Here is an 18696-nt window from a genome sequence, read left to right on the forward strand (position 1 = left end):
CGAGTTAGTTTTGATGGGGATTGATCCCTAGTATCCACTATGTCCTGAGATTGATGTTGCTACTACTTTGCCATGCTTAATGCTTGTCACTAGGGCCCGAGTGCCATGATTTCAGATCTGAAATTATTATGTTGCCACCAATATATGTGTGTTTTAGATCCGATCTTGCAAGTTGTAGTTACCTACTATGTGTTATGATCCGGCAACCCCGGAGTGACAATAACCGGAACCACTCCCGGTGATGACCACAGTTTGAGGAGTTCATGTGTTCACCAAGTGCTAATGCGTTGGTCCGGTTCTTTATTAAAAGGAGAACCTTAATATCCCGTAGTTTCCTTTTGGACCCCGCTGCCACGGGAGGGATGGACAATAGATGTCATGCAAGTTCTTTTCCCTAAGCACGTATGACGACACACGGAATGCATGCCTACATCACATTGACGAACGGGAGCTATCCACATATCTCTCCGTGTTATAGCTGTTGCATGATGAATATCATCCAAACAAATCACCGACCCATTGCCTACGAGTTTGTCCTACTGCTGTTACTTGTCATGCTCTGCTGCTGCTACTACTGTTGTTACTTGTCTTGTCGTGCTACTGTTGCTACTTGCTACTGCTGTCACTACTGCTGTTCCTTGCCACTATTGTTACTCGTTACACTGCTGCTACCTACTACTATACCTTTTTGCTGACCGTTGACGGGAATTGACAACTTATGTCAACGCGGCAACGGAGGCGCCATTGATACAATCGTTAGGAATAGTCTGCCGTCAACAGATCGTTTCTGACACCGTTGTTATCATACTACTTTGGTGTTACTACTGTGCTTGCAGATACTAATCTTTCAGGTGTGGTTGAATCTGACAAATTCAGCTGCTAATACTCGAGAGTATTCTCTCACCTCCTGACTGGCTTATCAACAAATTGGGTCGAATACTCTACCCTTGAAAACTGCTGCGAACCCACGCGCTGGTGGGCCGTCAACAACATTCTTCTAGTTTCATTACTGGGGAGTGCTTTCAGCATTCTTCTGGTGCCGTTGCCGGAGAAGGTTTGTTGTCATAAGCATTCGTCTAGCTAACGCCTGAGATTGCAGATCAGTATTTTTCTGGCGCCACTGCCGGGGAGGTATTGCTATATTCTCTGAATTACTTGGGATTTATATCTGCTAATCACTATGAAGAATCAGAAGGATCCGAATACCAAAGTCTTGCCTTCAACTACGAGGGGAGGTAAGGAATTGCCATCTAGCTCTGCACTTGATTCACCTTCAGTTGTGAGTAAGTTTGGGACTTCACCTCCTGCTAGAAATCTTGATTCGTCGCCTGTGCTTGACGATGCTATGCTTGATACTATGCCTGATGATACTATGCTTGATACTGCTAGAGATGTTATGCTTGATACTGCTTTGCCTGATGATGCTAGAGATGCTATTTTTCCTGATGATGCTATGCTTGATACTGCTAGAGATACTCCTTTGCTTGATGTTCCACTAGGAGTGTTCCTTGATGCTCATATTGCTAGAGTTACTGCCAATGCTCGTGATGCCTCTAAAACCATCGATACTATTGAGATAGAACCTGATTTTGCTCCTGCTAGATCTAGCTCTCCTAGATATGAATTGCCTGATATACCTGAAGGTTACGTTATGGAGGGAGAGATAGCTGAGGATTTTCTTGCGTGTAAGGATGCCTATGACACTGAGAAATTACTTCTCAAGTGGAAGGAAAAATCTCGGGAAGCTAAGATGAAAAATGACCCGAAGTATGCCACTTCGCCTATCTTTGTCACCGATAAGGATTATGAATTCTCTGTTAACCCTGAGATAATCTCTTTAGTCGAATATGATCCTTTTCACGGTTATGAGTCTGAGAAAGCCATAGCCCATCTTGCCAAACTATCCGAAATAATCAACCTTTTCACTAATGAGGAGAAGATCCGCCACTACTATATCCTTAAGCTGTTTCCTTTCTCTCTAAATGATGACGCTAAAGTCTGGTTCACCTCTCTTGCTCCTGGATGTGTGCGTAGTCCCCAGGAGATGGTCTATTACTTCTGTGAGAAATATTTCCATGCCCATAAGAAGCAAGCTGCCTTGCAGGAAATATACAACTTTGCTCAACTCCAAGAAGAGAGTCTTCCGCAAGCTTGGGGGAGGCTCGTCCATCTACAGAATGCTTTGCCTGATCACCCTCTTAAGAAGAACGAGATACTTGATATCCTCTATAACGGACTTACCGATGCCTCTAGAGACCACCTAGATAGTTGTGCCGGTTGTGTTTTTAGGGAACGAACCGTAGAACAAGCTGAGACCCTACTGAATAATCTCTTGATCAATGATAATGCTTGGCCAATTCCCGAACCACCTCCTAAGCCAACTCCTAAGAAAAGAGGTATTTTATTCCTCAGTCCCAAAGATATGCAAGAAGCCAGGAAATCCATGCAAGAGAAAGTCATTAGATCTGAAGATGTCGAAAATCTACCACCTATCGAAGAGATCCATGGTCTCGATAACCCGATACAGGTAGTGGAAGTGAATTCTCTGCGTAGGTTTGACGAGAGTGATATTCCTTTTGATAAACCTGCTAGCCTATTCTTTGAAGAATTTGACAACTTTGTTGCCAAACAACAAAGTCTCAATGATTATGTTAGCAGACATTTGGAACAAAGTGCTCGTATGCTTAGCCATCTAAGTGCTTGTGTAGACAGAAATGTCAATGTTCTGAAGCTTCTGAGTAAACATGCCTCTATGATTACTACTCAGGTAGAACAAGTACTTAAAGCTCAGAATGACCTGCTCAATGAATTAAATGACAACTCTGTCAGAGTCATTACTAGAGGAGGCAAAATGAGTCAGGAACCTATGTATCCTGAAGGTCATCCTAAGAGAATTGATCAAGATTCTCAACGAATCAATGCTGATACACCTAGTCATCCTAAGGAGAAGAAGAAGGATGATAGAAACCTGCACGCCAGTTCACCAAATACTGTCACACCTGAAGAACCTAATGATATCTCTGCGTCTGATGCAGAAACACAATCAGGTGATGAACATGAACCTGGTGACAATATGGACAGTGATATTCATAATAATGCTCAACCTAGCCATCATGAGGATGTGGAGATTGAACCTACGGTTAATCCTGATAATCCACAACCTAAGAGATACGACAAGAATGACTTCACTCCTAGGAAGCATGGTAAAGAAAGAGAGCCATGGGTTCAGAGACCTATGCCCTTTCCTCCTAAGCCATCCAAGAAAAAGGATGATGAAGATTTTGAGAGCTTCGTTGAGATGATAAGACCCGTCTTTCTACAGATGCGGTTAACTGATATGCTCAAGATGTCTCCGTATGCCAAGTACATTAAAGATATCGTGACTAATAAACGGAAGATACCAGATCTTGAGATCTCCACCATGCTTGCCAATTATACTTTCAAGGGTGGAACTCCTAAGAAACTTGGTGATCCCGGAGTGCCCACTATACCTTGCTCCATTAAAGGAAACTACATAAGAACTGCCTTATGTGACCTTGGAGCCGGTGTTAGTGTTATGCCGCTTTCTCTTTATCGTAGACTTGAGTTGGATAAGTTGACACCCACTGAAACATCTGTGCAAATGGCCGACAAATCAACTGCTTTCCCTATCGGCATTTGCGAGGATGTGCCTGTTGTGGTTGCTAATACCACTATCTTAACAGACTTTGTTATCTTGGATATTCCCGAGGATGATGCCATGGCTACCATCCTCGGAAGACCCTTTTAAACACAGCAGGGGCTGTTATAGATTGCAACAAAGGCAATGTCACTTTCCATGTCAACGGTAATGAGCACACCGTGCACTTTCCGAAGAAACGATATCCAGTACATTGCATCAATGTTATCGAAAAGACATCATCGATTCTCATTCGAGAAGGTTTTGTCATAAGGACTTGATCAATCCCATTGACGGATTTCTTTCGATGACCATGAGACGGATGAATCAAAGAGTCACATACCTCTGTTTTGAGTTTTCCTTTTCTGTTGCTTAGAAGAAAAATGATGGAATTAGTTTAGCTATTCCTGTTTTCTGTTTTAGCGTCCCGGAGAAAAATACCTCGAAAATAAAAGTTCTTCGATGGTCCTGAAAGTTTAGTATGATTTTTTCTGGAATTTTTGAAAATTTCTGGGCCTGAGAGCTGGACAGGGGGCCTGACCAGTGGGCCACAAGCTCTTGATCCGCCACCACCCCTGGTGGCATGGTGCAAGCTTGTGGGGCCCACAGGCACCCCTCCACTCATTCCAGCTCCCAGCCTCTTCTTCCACCTCCAGAAAAAATTGTTTCGCAGCTCAAACCCGTGTTCTTGCTCATTTGGCTGTGATTTTCGATCTCCTTGCTCAAAGCACCATTCTCCGAACCGTTTTGGGGAAATTACTCCTTGGTAAGTGACTCATCCATTGGTTCAATTAGTTTTTGCTCTAGTGCCTTATCCTTCGCGTATTCTTGCTACCTTGGTGACCCTGTTCTTGAGCTAGAAATGTTGATTTTAGTTGGTCCCAAGTAGTTTTAGCGCATAATACGGTCTCTAGGCACTAGTAGGAGTAGTTGCTACAAGTTTGGTTAATCCTTATTTACTTTTCTTTCGAAGTCTCTAAAAATTTCAGAATTTTTCAGAGCTAGAAAAAGGAAAAGATGAGGATGTTCTTGAGAGGTTCTTCAAGCCGTAACCACAAGGAGGATGAGAAGAACCACCCCAAGTACGTAGTCCCTCGAGTCACAGAAGTTCGAGCGTGCGAGTGGCCAAGTGATGACTTTTTGCGCGCCGCCGGACTTTATGAAGACTTTTATTACTTGGTGGAGAACGCAGGTCTTACTGCGTTCGTTGAAGATAAGTGCCCACAATATCTCCTCCTCACCAATATTTTCGTTCAAAGCTTCAACTTTTATCCGAGGAAGAATCCTCCCATGGTTGAGTTCATGATATACGATGTTCCCCAGTGCATGACACTACGGGATTTTTGCAATGTATGCAAATTACCTTATGTTGGGGATATCCGTGACCCTCGTCCACGAGCCTTGGAGGATTTCATTGGTTCTATTGCTGTTTGAGAGGAGAGAAGAGTGTCTCGCGCTAGAATTGCTAGCATACATTTTCCTGTGCTTCGATACTTCTCAGTATTTGTGGGAAAATGTTTGATTGGCCGTGGGGAGGCTGGATCACTTAGTTCTCCAGACCTTGCGGTTTTGCGCGAAGGCCTTTATAACGATAAGACTTATAGCTTGGGTGCTACAGTAGCTCAACGGTTGAACCTGAACCATTCTAATGGTGTTGTCTACGAAGGTATCTATGCTACCCGTCTTGCGAGACACTTTGAGATACCCATTAGACTGGGAGAGGAAGGAGAGATGCTTCTCCCTGAGAGATATCTGGATTATGACAGTATGGTTCGCCATGATTTTTTGGATAGAGATGCTAGTAGACGGATGATTTATAACCTGGTGTTTAGTCAGGGTACTCGAGAGACTATTACTTTGCGTGCTCCTTCTTTGCTTGATCTTCATGCAGGCATGTATACTATTATGCCCGCGGACATCTACGCATATTGGGGCTTGGCCCAACCACAGGCGCCCGTGCTCTAGCCGCCAGTCAAGTACCAGACGCAGTTTATCAGTGGGAGCCAGAGGAGCTCACACAGCAGTGGCATCCACAGTCTGCTCGAGAGTATCCTGGAGCTGGTTATTTCTCACCTTGGGAGTAGACCAAGCTAGGCCAAAAGCCTAAGCTGGGGGGAGTACGTGTTCTCATCGACTTTACATTCATGCTTATGCTTTCACTTTGTTAGCCGATGTTTACACGTTGCCACTGTATTATCCATGCTAGTTTATTTTCGTTTTCTTGTTTTCTTGTTTTGTGTCCTTTTGAGAAAACCCAAAAAGGTTTTTCTTTCTTCTTTTGCTTGTTGGGAGCTTTCCCGTGTAAATACTTTTCTTTTTCTTTGTGTCAAGGTAGAAGATATTGGTTACAATGCTTAGTGGTTCTTGCATGCTTACCTGTTTAGCTTTCAAAGAGCCATATTATTTTGTCTTCTCCTTTGTGTTTGCCTATAGATTCAGCTTAGTCCAATGCGCTTATTATTGTTCACATCATTCGATCGTGCAAATGAAAGGCAACAATGATGATATATGATGACGTGACTGAGACTGAAAAGCTGGTATAAACTCTATCTATTTTGTTTTTGTAAATATGACTAGCTTGTCGACCCAGATTTAGCTTTGTTGTGAGAGAACCATGTTTGCAATGACAACTTAGAGATCATAGTTTCTAATGCCATGCTTATTTAGCTGAGATCTTATAATGGTTTGTCTTGAATGCCAACATAGATTTTGAGATGACTATGATGTAGTATGATAGGATGGTGTTCTCCTTTGAATGTTTCAAGTGGCTTGACTTGGCGCATGTTCATGCATGTAGTTGAAACAAAATCAACATAGCCTCTATGATGTTCGTGTTCATGGTGATTTATATCCTGTTCATGCTTGCATTCAATGTTAGTCAAACTCATTGCATCTTGATGACTGTTGTCGCTCTCTAATTGGTCGCTTCCCAGCCTTTTGCTAGCCTTCACTTGTACTAAGCGGGAATATTGCTTGTGCATCCACCTCCATAAACCCAAAAGTTTTTCCATGAGAGTCCACCATACCTACCTATTTGCGGTATCTACCCGCCGTTCCAAGTAAATTTGCATGTGCCATTCTCTAAACCTTCAAGAAATAATCTGTTTTGCATGCCCGAACCGCTCATGTGGTGACAGAGGGCTATTGGTATCTTCCATGCTAGGAGTGTTATCCTCGATATGTGTTTATTCAGAGTCATTCACGAGAAAGGGGCCGGTATTTGGGATGCCCAGTTCCACGCTCCAATCGAAAACATAACTGTAAAACAAGACTCCCCCCGGATTGATGTTAGTATGGATGGTACCCAAGGATTCGGCTAGCCGTGGAGTGTGATTGATTGGTGGTTGGGGAGTTAAAACTTTACTTTTCTGTTTGGGAACCGCCTATAGCATGAGTAGCATGGAAGATATTGAGAACTCTTGGTCATTGCGTTGACAATGAAAGCATGCCTCCCAAAATTATTATCTCTGTTTTCAAAGCTTGAGCTCTGGCACCTCTGCAAATCAATGCTTCCCTCTGTGAAGGGACTGTCTATTTATTTTCCTGTTGAGTCATCCTCCTCTTATATAAGCACCAATTAGAGAGCACCTCTATCATTTTTATGCTTTACTTTTGATTGATATTGAGTATGACTATGACTGGATCTTCGTTGCTATGAATTACAATGCTTAGTCAGCCCTTGATCTTTGAAAGTGCTTTGCACTTATGTTTTGCAGTCTCAGAAAGAGCTAGCGAGATGCCACCTATTCATATTTCTTGATGCTTGTTTCGATTGAAGTGTTGGTATTTGAAACTCATTATTATTTGCTCGTTAGCTGATTATGCCATTCATATTAGTTTACCGTGAGACCTTTGTGTCATTTGCTTTTGTGGTTAACTTGTGATCTTGCTGAAATTCTGGTTATATGTTAGACATAGTTGCAACAACAAGATCAAACAGATTTTGTCAAAGTTTTTCTTTCTCTCCCAGTTTGTCAACTGAGTTGCTTGAGGACAAGCAAGGTTTTAAGCTTGGGGGAGTTGATACGTCTCCATCGTATCTACTTTTCCAAACTCTTTTGCCCTTGTTTTGGACTCTAATTTGCATGATTTGAATGGAACTAACCTGGACTGACGCTGTTTTCAGCAGAATTGCCTTGGTGTTATTTTTGTGCAGAAATCAAAGTTCTCCAAACGTCCTGAAAATTTACGGGGAGCAGTTTTGGAAAATATCAAAAATATCCGCACCAAGTTCCACCTCAGGGGGTGGGCCAGTGGGCCACAAGCCCCTGCTCCGCCACCCCCCCTCGTGGCGGTGGGCAGGCTTGTGGGGCCCACAGGCACCTTCCGCCCCCAACTCCAGCTCTATAAGTTGTCTTTGGTCCCAGAAAAAATAACAAGAGAAGTTTTCGTCGCGTTTTCGATACGGAGGCGCCGCCACCACTTGTTCTTCATCTGGAGGGCAGATCTGGAGTCCGTCTTGGGCTCCGGAGAGGGGAAATCGTCGCCATCATCATCATCAACCTTCTTCCCTCTCCAATTCCATCAAGCTCTTCCTCGTTCGTGAGTAATCTATTCGTAGGCTCGCTGGGCGGTGATGAGTAGGATGAGATCTATCATGTAATCGAGTTAGTTTTGATGGGGATTGATCCCTAGTATCCACTATGTTCTGAGATTGATGTTGCTACTACTTTGCCATGCTTAATGCTTGTCACTAGGGCCCGAGTGCCATGATTTTAGATCTGAAATTATTATGTTGCCACCAATATATGTGTGTTTTAGATCGGATCTTGCAAGTTGTAGTTACCTACTATGTGTTATGATCCGGCAACCCCGGAGTGACAATAACCGGAACCACTCCCGGTGATGACCATAGTTTGAGGAGTTCATGTGTTCACCAAGTGCTAATGCGTTGGTCCAGTTCTTTATTAAAAGGAGAACCTTAATATACCGTAGTTTCCTTTTGGACCCCGCTGCCACGGGAGGGATGGACAATAGATGTCATGCAAGTTCTTTTCCCTAAGCACGTATGGCGACACACGGAATGCATGCCTACATCACATTGACGAACGGGAGCTAGCCACATATCTCTCCGTGTTATAGCTGTTGCATGATGAATATCATCCAAACAAATCACCGACCCATTGCCTACGAGTTTGTCCTACTGCTGTTACTTGTCTTGCTCTGCTGCTGCTACTACTGTTGCTACTACTGTTGTTACTTGTCTTGCCGTGCTACTGTTGCTACTTGCTACTGCTGTCACTATTGCTGTTCCTTGCCACTGTTGTTACTCGTTACACCGCTGCTACCTTCTACTATACTTTTTCGCTGACCGTTGACGGGAATTGACAACTTCCGTCAACGCGGAAACGGAGGTGCCATTGATACAATTGTTAGGAATAGTCTGCCATCAACAGATCATTTCTGACATCGTTGTTATCATACTACTTTGCTGTTACTACTTTGCTTGCAGATACTAATCTTTCTGGTGTGGTTGAATCCGACAAATTCAGCTGCTAATACTCGAGAGTATTCTCTCACCTCCTGACTGGCTTATCAACAAATTGGGTCGAATACTCTACCCTTGAAAACTGTTGCGAACCCACGCGCTGGTGGGCCGTCAACAACATTCTTCTAGTTTCATTACTGGGGAGTGCTTTCAGCATTCTTCTGGTGCCATTGTAGGAGAAGGTTTGTTGTCATAAGCATTCGTCTAGCTAACGCCAGAGATTGCAGATCACATATCACGACTTATTATATGCCTCTACTATTTTCATTGTGGGATACAACGTGAAGACTCATTTGGGTCTCTCTAACACCCCTCGATTCATGCTAAAGTGATCATTATAATTAAGCTATAGTAAACAATGAGGTTAAGCTAATGCTTTTGCTATATAATGTTTGATCACATTGGAATCATATCTCATTTCAAATTTCGTTTTATATTCAAAATTCAAATAATAAGTGGATTAAATATTTCGGCAAACATGAAAACTAAAATTATGGTTGCTTACAAATATTCACCAGGTGATTATTAGGTAGGAACCAGCATTTTGCAAGGTATATGCCCGAAAAATATTTAAAACACATGCCAAATCAATTAATAAATGCCCTTTTGGTTTAAATAAATTCCAATTAAATTCTAAAGGATCCCAAAACTTTTATGGCAATGCAAGATGAATAATGGAACAAGTGCCATATTTTTAAAAATAAAACAAAACCAAAAAAAATAAAAAGAAAAGGAAAAGGAAAAAAAGAAAGAAATAAAAAGGGAAGTCTAAGTGCATTGTGCACTTTGGCCACTCGGCCAAGCCCGCCTAGCCCCCATCGTCCTCCTCTCTTCACCACATGGGACTTGGGCTTGGCGACCCACTTGTTTGTCAACAGATACATAGCTGAGCTTGAGGCAACCAAGACACCAACCGTGATATCACATGTTAGGCAGCCACAAGCTCAAGCATGGAGGTGGATTCCGCCACTGTCTGGATGTGCTAAGATCAACGTGGACGGTGCGGTCTGTAACAACCCTCCCATTGGTGTTGTGAGCGATGTGTGCCGTGAGGCCCTATCCTTGGGCATGGACTTGCTTCTTCTGAACATCGCCGTGGCATCGGACTGTCTCTCAGCAGTTAAGTATATCAATTCAGGAACGTGTTGCATCATCGCCCCAATCATTAGAGTAATCAAGGAGGGGAATAATGATTTTCAGCTTATCTCCTTTGTCCACGAAGGACGACTCTTCAATATGGAAGATCATAGTTTAGCTAGACATGCTTTGCATTTGGGAGAGGGACGCCATGTTTGGATCCTCCAACCCTTTGATACTCGATTAACTCCTGTAACCCTTATGATTGATCAATAAAGCTAAGCAGTTACCCCTAAAAAAATGGGACTTGGGCGCGGCGATGCCGGCCGCCGGTTGCCCCCGTCATCGTGGTGGCCATCCGTGGATCCCCGGCGATGCATCCACGAGCCCCGCCAACCTTGTCCCCTTCCTCCTCGCCGACGAGATTGGGTCCGGACAAACCACTTTGTCGCCCGACGTCTTCTTCCTCCTCGAATAATCGTCAGACCTATGTCGCATCGACTCGCCGCCTCGAGCCTCCCCCGAGCCCACTTTGCACCTCTACAGGCTCCCAGAGAGCCGTGCGTTTCCCCTCTCTCCCCGAGTACTCTTCGGCCCCGTAGCCCCCTTGCAGCCAAGGCCTCTAGTTGGCTCCGCTCGAGCTCGACGCGGCCGAGCCTCCGGTGACCTTTTGGCCATGCGCTTGCTTCTGTTAGCTCCGCAGTGAGCCATAGATGCCGCACAATCGCTTAATTAGCTCACTATTGCCTAGCAGCGGCACACCCATGTTTGCCCGAGCTCCAGTCGCTGTAGAACTCGACACTGGCGACGTCTCCAGCCAAATCAACTGTCCCCACTGACACCAAACGACCGGTGGCGTTGCTCCTGTCCGAATGACACCGGCCACGCTCGATTTGGCCCTTTCTGGCCAAATCCTAGCGCTGACCCGAGCCTCCGTCGTGTCTAAATATCACCGCCGGTGAGCTGCCGATCACAACCGACGTGGCCAGGCCGAGGCCACCCCAATGACCTTGCAAGTGTGCCCTGGGGGTCCAAGATGACTGGGTTGACCCCCGATCAACTACTAACTCGGCACCCCCAATCACTCACTGGTGAACCCCCCTCTATTTAACCTGTTAGTTAAATAAACAACTAAATTTGAACTAATAAGGTACTAACATGTGGGCCCTATTAGTTAATTATTTAAGTAGATAAAAATAAAAACCCTAGGTTAACCCTCTATCTATTACATCTAGGCCCCACACGTGAGATTGACCACTCAACAGTCCTGTTGACTGCTAATATCATCATGATGTCAAGTTGATGCAATAAAGCCCGTATCAAATTAAAATAATTCCATTGATTTCAGAAAATGATTTAAAACTTTGCAAATCATATAAAATAATACGTAACTTGGATAAAAATATTTTATACATGAAAATAGTTTAGAAAAATCCCACGAATGTGAATACGTTGTGTGTTCATCTAGCATGATGAACATGGACATTTGGCATTAGGATCATGTGTCCGGAAAATGCTGGGCAGCAGGAAAACTTTACCAGATGAATTCATCCTCCGTGTGCAACGTGTAGTATCACGTTAGGTCAACCCTGGCACAACATATTACCATGTCACGCATCCCAATGCATTTATTTGCTATATATATATATTGTTTCTTCCCTCTTCTCTTCGGTAGACCTCGAGACTAGCGCCACTACCGCCCAGTACGACTACATAGTTGATGACCCCTCCTTCTCGACCGAGCTTCCAGGCGAGCATCCCCTTCCTTGATCATTCTGATATCGTGTGCTCTTTTCTCTCTACTGCTTGCATAAGATTAGTGTAGATGTTACTTCTTATCGGTTTGATCCTATATTGCCGCATAGCCTCTCCGTGCTACTATTGTTGATACTTTACCTATTATCCTAAATGCCTAGTATAGGTTTGCTAGTATTCCATCAGTGGCCCAAGATTCTTGTCCGTCTGCAATGCTATACTATCGGGTCATGATCCTCTAAGGGAGGTGATCACGGGTATATATATACATACTATCAACGGTACTTGATGTGACTAAAGTCAGCTTGACTTGTAGAGTATCCGCGAGTGATTCATAGGACTCGGGGCTGAAAGGACAATACCCCGATGCCCCCTGAGTGATCTTTGTGGCGGAGCGATAGGGCTGGTTGAGACCGCCTAGGAGAGAGGTGGGCCTGGTCCCTGGTTGTTGTGCGTGGTTATTTCATAATAACATGCTTAACGAGTTTGGGTATTTGATGTGAGTTGGTCGATTGACCTATATGCACTAACCTTCATGCGGGAACAGTTTTGTGTACTCAGCATCATTGTATTAGTCGAAGCTCTTCGGACAACAATATTGGAGTAGCGCAGGCCCGAGTGGTCTGTGTAAGCACGTGTCTTTTAAAGGATGTCGCGAGGACAATCTCGGTAGCCCATGCAACGTGCAAGACTGCAAAGGGCGATGGGGCCCAAGACCCTCTACACATAGGATTTAGTCCCGCAGGCATGCCTATCTCTTGAGTCTAGGTGGGGCGACGACGTTTTGATGTCTCGAGGCCGGTCATGGCCGAGGAAAGTGTGTTCAGCCAGAGGTTATCAACCATGTTGGGAAATGTGGTGCACCCCGAGCAGGGGTGAATTAACTATTTGAATAGTCGTGTCCATGATAACAAGATGACTTGGAGTTCTATTCCGACCTCTTACGACTAAAACCGGATACCTAATAAAATACACCCACATAAGTGACAAATACAACTCGACGATCACGCTCTTTAAGGGAGAGGAGGAGAGGAGCTCTAGGTTAGGACTATTTCTATATGATGATATTTGTTACTATAAAATTTATTATCTTCTCATGCTCAAAGATGATGGCTGCTAGAAGCATAGTCTTCCACAGGACTAGCAACCCACTTATTATGGCATTCTACAGTTTAGTCCACAAATATTACCCGTTTCATTTTATACCAATGCATATGTAGTTTAGATCTCATGTAAGTTCCGCGAGTACTTTATGTGAGTACTCAAATATTCTTTTGCTACCTTTTTCCCTCTATGTTCTTCTACCCAATTACCACGATCAGATGGAGGATCCGAGGACCCAGATGCTACCGCTGATGACTGCTACTACCCCGACGGAGCCTACTAGTACGTGGATGTCGCTAACGACCAAGAGTAGTTAGGAGGCATGTGTCATGGGAATGATCCCGACAATAGTACCGGGGGTACGAATGAGGGGAAACGCCTAGCTAGGGCATAGAGGATACAATTGAATGTACGAGTTCGGGCCCCACTCGGAAGTGGTAATGACCCTATGTCTCGAGCCTCGGAGGATGGTGTTGGATTATAGTGTATGAGATAGTACAAAATGTTGAACCCTTGCTCAGGAGCAAGGGGGTGGCTTATGTAGAGTGCACCACGACTGGTCGAACTTCATTACAAGGGCGAGTAAAAGCTAATAACTACGAAAGTTACTAGAAACGGCAACACTAACTATGGCGTTACTATTAACGCGTGTATTTACTGCACTTCATGTGATAGTTCAAGTGTGTGTCCGTTGTAGTCTCTTCGTTGCCCACGTCCTGCTGCGGTTTGAGTGTTGGGGGACGTCCGACTTACACGGAGCAGGCCGAGTGAAGTCATGTGAACCGAGTGACGTACACTTGTTCCAGTGGGACCATGACTGCACAAGTGCCTTTTGGGACGCTGATGTCCATGTGGGGTGTTGGGCAGCCTAGGGATGCAGGTCTGTAGCACTACCCCTAATATACAACCCCGTTAGTAGCCCCCGAATCAGTTGAGATTTTACTACCCGAGTGGAAGGCACTCGATTGTGTCTCTGGCGTCTCAGGGGCGTCGAGGTTATAGCTTGGGGCTACATCACTCGGGCTCTCAATAAACCGCTACGGATTCAAGAGTGAAAGATTTTGAGTGTGGAAGCATGTCGGTTTGCTTCTAATCGGAAATAATTGAATACCTTATGGGAAGGTATGCTCGATGATTCGGATGATCGTGAGCTCCACGCTTCGATCATTCAATCGGTGGAGTAGGACGGGTCCTACTCGCGCCACGGCGCGGGCGATCTGATCGCCTTCTTGCATGTCCGGATGTTTGTTGTCCCATGAGTGGCAGAGTATTCAGTTCCCCTCACTATGTGCTACGGATACAGGACCCGTTCGGGCAATGAGGGGAGGGAGCGGATTTTCTGTGATATTTTGAATCGACGGGGCGCGCTGGGAAGCGGAATCAGCGGCGACGTGAGTAGTGGAAGTAATGGAGGGACGCCTCGATTTCCATGCCTGAAATGTCATTGTCGTGCTACAGGGACGCTGTCACTGGGATCCTATAGATCTTCCTCGCGCGGGCAGAATACTCGATGGGGTATCTTCCTATAGCATATAAATAGGCCGACGTAGTGGAGGAAAGGAATCCTACCACCATATATGAGTCCCACTTTCCTCGTTCCTTGAGCCTTGTGGTTGCCTCCTCCGGAGTTCTTCCACATTCGACCTACCCACCGTGCAGTATGGCGAAAGGGGCGACTGCGAAAGCCAAGCTAGCCAGGAAAGGCTCGCATGGTTCCTCTTCGAGTGTCGGGTAACTCCCTCCACGGTGGATCCAGGGCGACTGGATGCCATCTCGGGTCTCGAAAGATCGAATGCTGGACTTGGAGAGCGAAGGCTTGGTGGTTCCGGGCAGCCGGCGGCTATCGAATGAAGGTGAGCTAGAACCTTCGCCGAGGGGTGACGAGCGGGTGCTCCTGGCCACCCACATTGAAAGAGGTTTCCCCCCAGCATCCATTCTTCCAAGCGTTCCTCGATTTTTTTGCCGTGCAGCTCCACCATCTCCCCCAACGTTGTCTCGTACTTAGCTGCTTTCATATCTCTTTGTGAGAATTTCCTCGGGTGCTATCCGCACTTGGGATTATTCAAGCAGTTGTTCACGTGCCGAGTGATGATCGTGAAAAAATCTTCTCAATCGAGGGGGGGGGGACCCATGTAGTGCAGCTTTGTGGTGGCTTATGAATCCAACTCAGGGGTAAGAGTAGTTTTCCCCAGATGTCCTTTCCCGATTTATTGAAATGTTGGCAAGACTGTTGGTTTTACTCCGAGGATGTCCCAATCGGTGAGGTCAGTCGGGCCTCCCACTTTATTCGCGTGAGCGAATTCGGTCCGCTCCCTCATTGTCCATATCGAATGAAGAGAGGACAGACATATATATCTTGGTGATAGCATTGGTTGCTTTGTTGCGGAAGAACATCATTGGGATGGACCTCCTGGAAGTCTTTTTCAAGTGGAGGATCCAGCCCCTGCAAGCGAGGGCTAGTCCCATGTGGATGTATAGCGGTCCGGATGATCTGACTCGCATTCACCCGGAGGAGATAGGGGGCAAAGTGGTTGGAGAAAAAGCTCAAGCCTATTACACCTGTGTGAGAGAATCCCACGGGCACAAGGTTGGTGCCGTCCTTCTCAGCAGAGCTGCCTCCGAATGAGGTAAAGCTTCAGACGCTTGAACCGAATGAATTTATATGTTGCTTGTTGTTTTCGTTTGTTCTCACTTTGTCACTCGGCATGCTTTCACACGACTAGTCAGTTTTATCCCGGTGGTTGACTGTGCACCCATGAACGTAGCGAGTGACACCGAGCATCACGGGGACTCGGAGGGCTAAGAAGATGAAGATGACAATGAGGAGGCAGAGGAGATTGACAACAAACATGGGGATGAGGTGGAGTCCACCCGAGACTCACCTGAAAGCGCGTCAGGACCCTGGGGCCCGTATCGGGGGTGCTAAGACTCCAAAGCTGGTGAGGCCGTCTACGTCGGCTATGCCAACCCGCAGTTCCAAACTGAAAGTGTGTTATATCGACTAGAGGGGGGTGAATAGGCGATTTTTACAAATTCGTCACTGAGGAAATTCCTAGTGAGGAAAGTCCTCAGTCACGAAATGAGTGCGGCGGAATAAGTACTCAAACCGATGTGTAAAAACAATTATTGCTTAGTCATCAGAGTGAAGTGAAACATTCAGATTGCACAAGTCGCGTTGTCAGGACAAGAAGGTGATGAATAACTTAAGTGAAGCATTTGTGGTGAAGAATTAGAGAAATTCTTCCGTCAAATTCTTCAAACACTAAAGATCAAAGTCGTTAACATGCAGTTCAGGAAATGAAAGAGTTGATGAATTAGAGCCCTTTGCTCGATGACGACAGTGATTTGATGACCCCAGTTCCAACTGCGGTGACTATATGAGGAGTTCGATCCTCGTGAAGACTTTGGTACACTTGAGGAATTTGATCTGGGGTTCCTGTTCTTCACAGGTGGTGTCATGAGGACATTCACGTGAAAACTTTCCACGCTGCTTTTTGGAACCCGAATTTTCCTCAAGGGTGAACCATCCCTGCAGTTAGTTCGGACATGTCTAGAAAATACTTCACCAGCCTGATTTTTGAACAGTTTATGGTTTGAGTCAAATGACTCATCACAGGAATAAGAAATTTCACATGCAAAGCCTATTATACTAGATGGATCAATAGGAGGTCCTTTTGTAGCAACCCATGAGGTTTTGGTATACTGCTCAGGTTTCCAGTATGACCCATCAGCATTTAGTTTCCTCTTAAAGGCAATACCCTCTTTCCTAGGGTTCCTGTTCAAAATCTGCTTTTTGAGCACATCGCAAAGGGTTTGATGCCCTTTGAGGATTTTGTATATGTCTGTCACATACAATTCCTTCAACCCTGCATTTTCGTTAGTGATATTTGTGGTTTCCTCGGGTGAGGAATTTGTTACCACAGATACAGTTGAAGAATTTTTAGCAATAGAAGCATTTGAAGGTCCAGGTGAAGAATTAACAAATTCACGTTCGATGCATTTCAAATATAGTAGAATGAATTCTTCCTGAGCGGAACTAATCTGTTGAGCGAGCAAGGAATCATTTTCAATTCAGAGATCATCATGAGATATTCTTAGTTTCTCAAGATCTTGCTTTCTTTGGAGAAATTCATAAGAAAGCTTCTCATGATCATCCAAGAGTGTGCCATAACATTCTTGAAGACTATCAAACCTAGAACGAAGACTTTGAACATTATTAGTGAGGATTTGAATCTGATGCATTTCCTCACTCAACATGCCATCGCTTTTGTCTAGCAGTTTCTGAATCTTTTCAATAGCGGTTTGTTGCTGAGTGGCAATATTGGCAATTTTGTAGTAAATGTTTTTTATAATCATCACTTTCATGGTCACTAGATTCAGAAGAGGAAGTGTGGCTTGGTACCTTACAACCTTTTGCCATGAAGCAATAGGTGGGAGCAAATTCATCATCACAGTCATCAATGTTGCTAACGTTGTCATTTTCTTCGAGATCGAAGATGGACTTGCTGACGAATGTGGTAGCAAGGGCAAGGATTTCCACACCTAACTCTAACTCCACTTGAGAACCTTCCTCTTCATCACATTCTTCAGATTCTTCCTGAGAATCCATTTCTTTGCCAATAAGTGTCTGAGCCTTTCTGAAGCTGGTATTCTTGTGCGATGAGGACTTTGAGGATGAGGACTTTGAAGACTTCTTTTTCTTCGAGTCATCAGAACTGTCATCCGTGTACTTCTTCTTCTTTGATTCCTTCACGCAACAAGGACAATCAGCAATATAGTTACCAAATTTCTTGCATTTATGGAAGGTTCTTTTCTTGTAGTCCTGAGATAATTCTGACTTACTCATATCTCTCCTTGAAGACTTTTTGAATTTTTTCATGCCTTGAGAACTTCTTGAATTTCCTCAGGAGCATAGGAAGTTCCTGACCAAGTTCTTTAGGATCACCAAGACTGCAATCAGACTCTTCTTCTTCACATGAGGAAACATCTTTTGCCTTCAGCGCACGAGGTCTTGTATAGCGAGGTCCATAAAGGTCTCTCTTCTCTTCTTGTTGGAATTTATGAGTATTGAGTATCTCAAGAATATCAGCGGGATCAAGTAGCTTGTAGTCTCTTTGTTCTTGAATCATCAATACTAGTGTGTCAAATGAAGGATCAAGAGAACGTGGCAGCTTCTTCACCACTTCATGGTCAGTGATGTATCTAGCTCCAAGGGCCTCGAGATCATTGGAGATGTCAGTGAGACGATCGAAGGTATCTTGGCAGCTTTCATTATCAAGTCTCTTGAAGCGGCTGAAGAGATTATGAAGAACATCAACACGAGAGTCGCGTTGTGTGGACACTGCTTCGTTGACCTTGGATAACCTTTCCTAGATAAGCTTCACAGAGGCCAAAGCACTCACTATGCCATACTAAACTTTGCTCACGATGGCCACATATGATATTGTTCGCTTGAGAGTCGAGTTGCTTGAATCTCTTCACATCAGATGCAGTGATAGTTGAAGTGACACAGGGAACACTATTTTCGACAACATTCCATAGATTGTTGTAAATTTCTTAAAGGTGCACGCGCATCTTATTCTTCTAGTAGGGGAAATATTTTCCTTCAAAGGTA

The sequence above is a fragment of the Hordeum vulgare genome, chromosome 5H (assembly GCF_904849725.1).
Source record: "Hordeum vulgare subsp. vulgare chromosome 5H, MorexV3_pseudomolecules_assembly, whole genome shotgun sequence".
NCBI classification, from domain to species: domain Eukaryota; kingdom Viridiplantae; phylum Streptophyta; class Magnoliopsida; order Poales; family Poaceae; genus Hordeum; species Hordeum vulgare.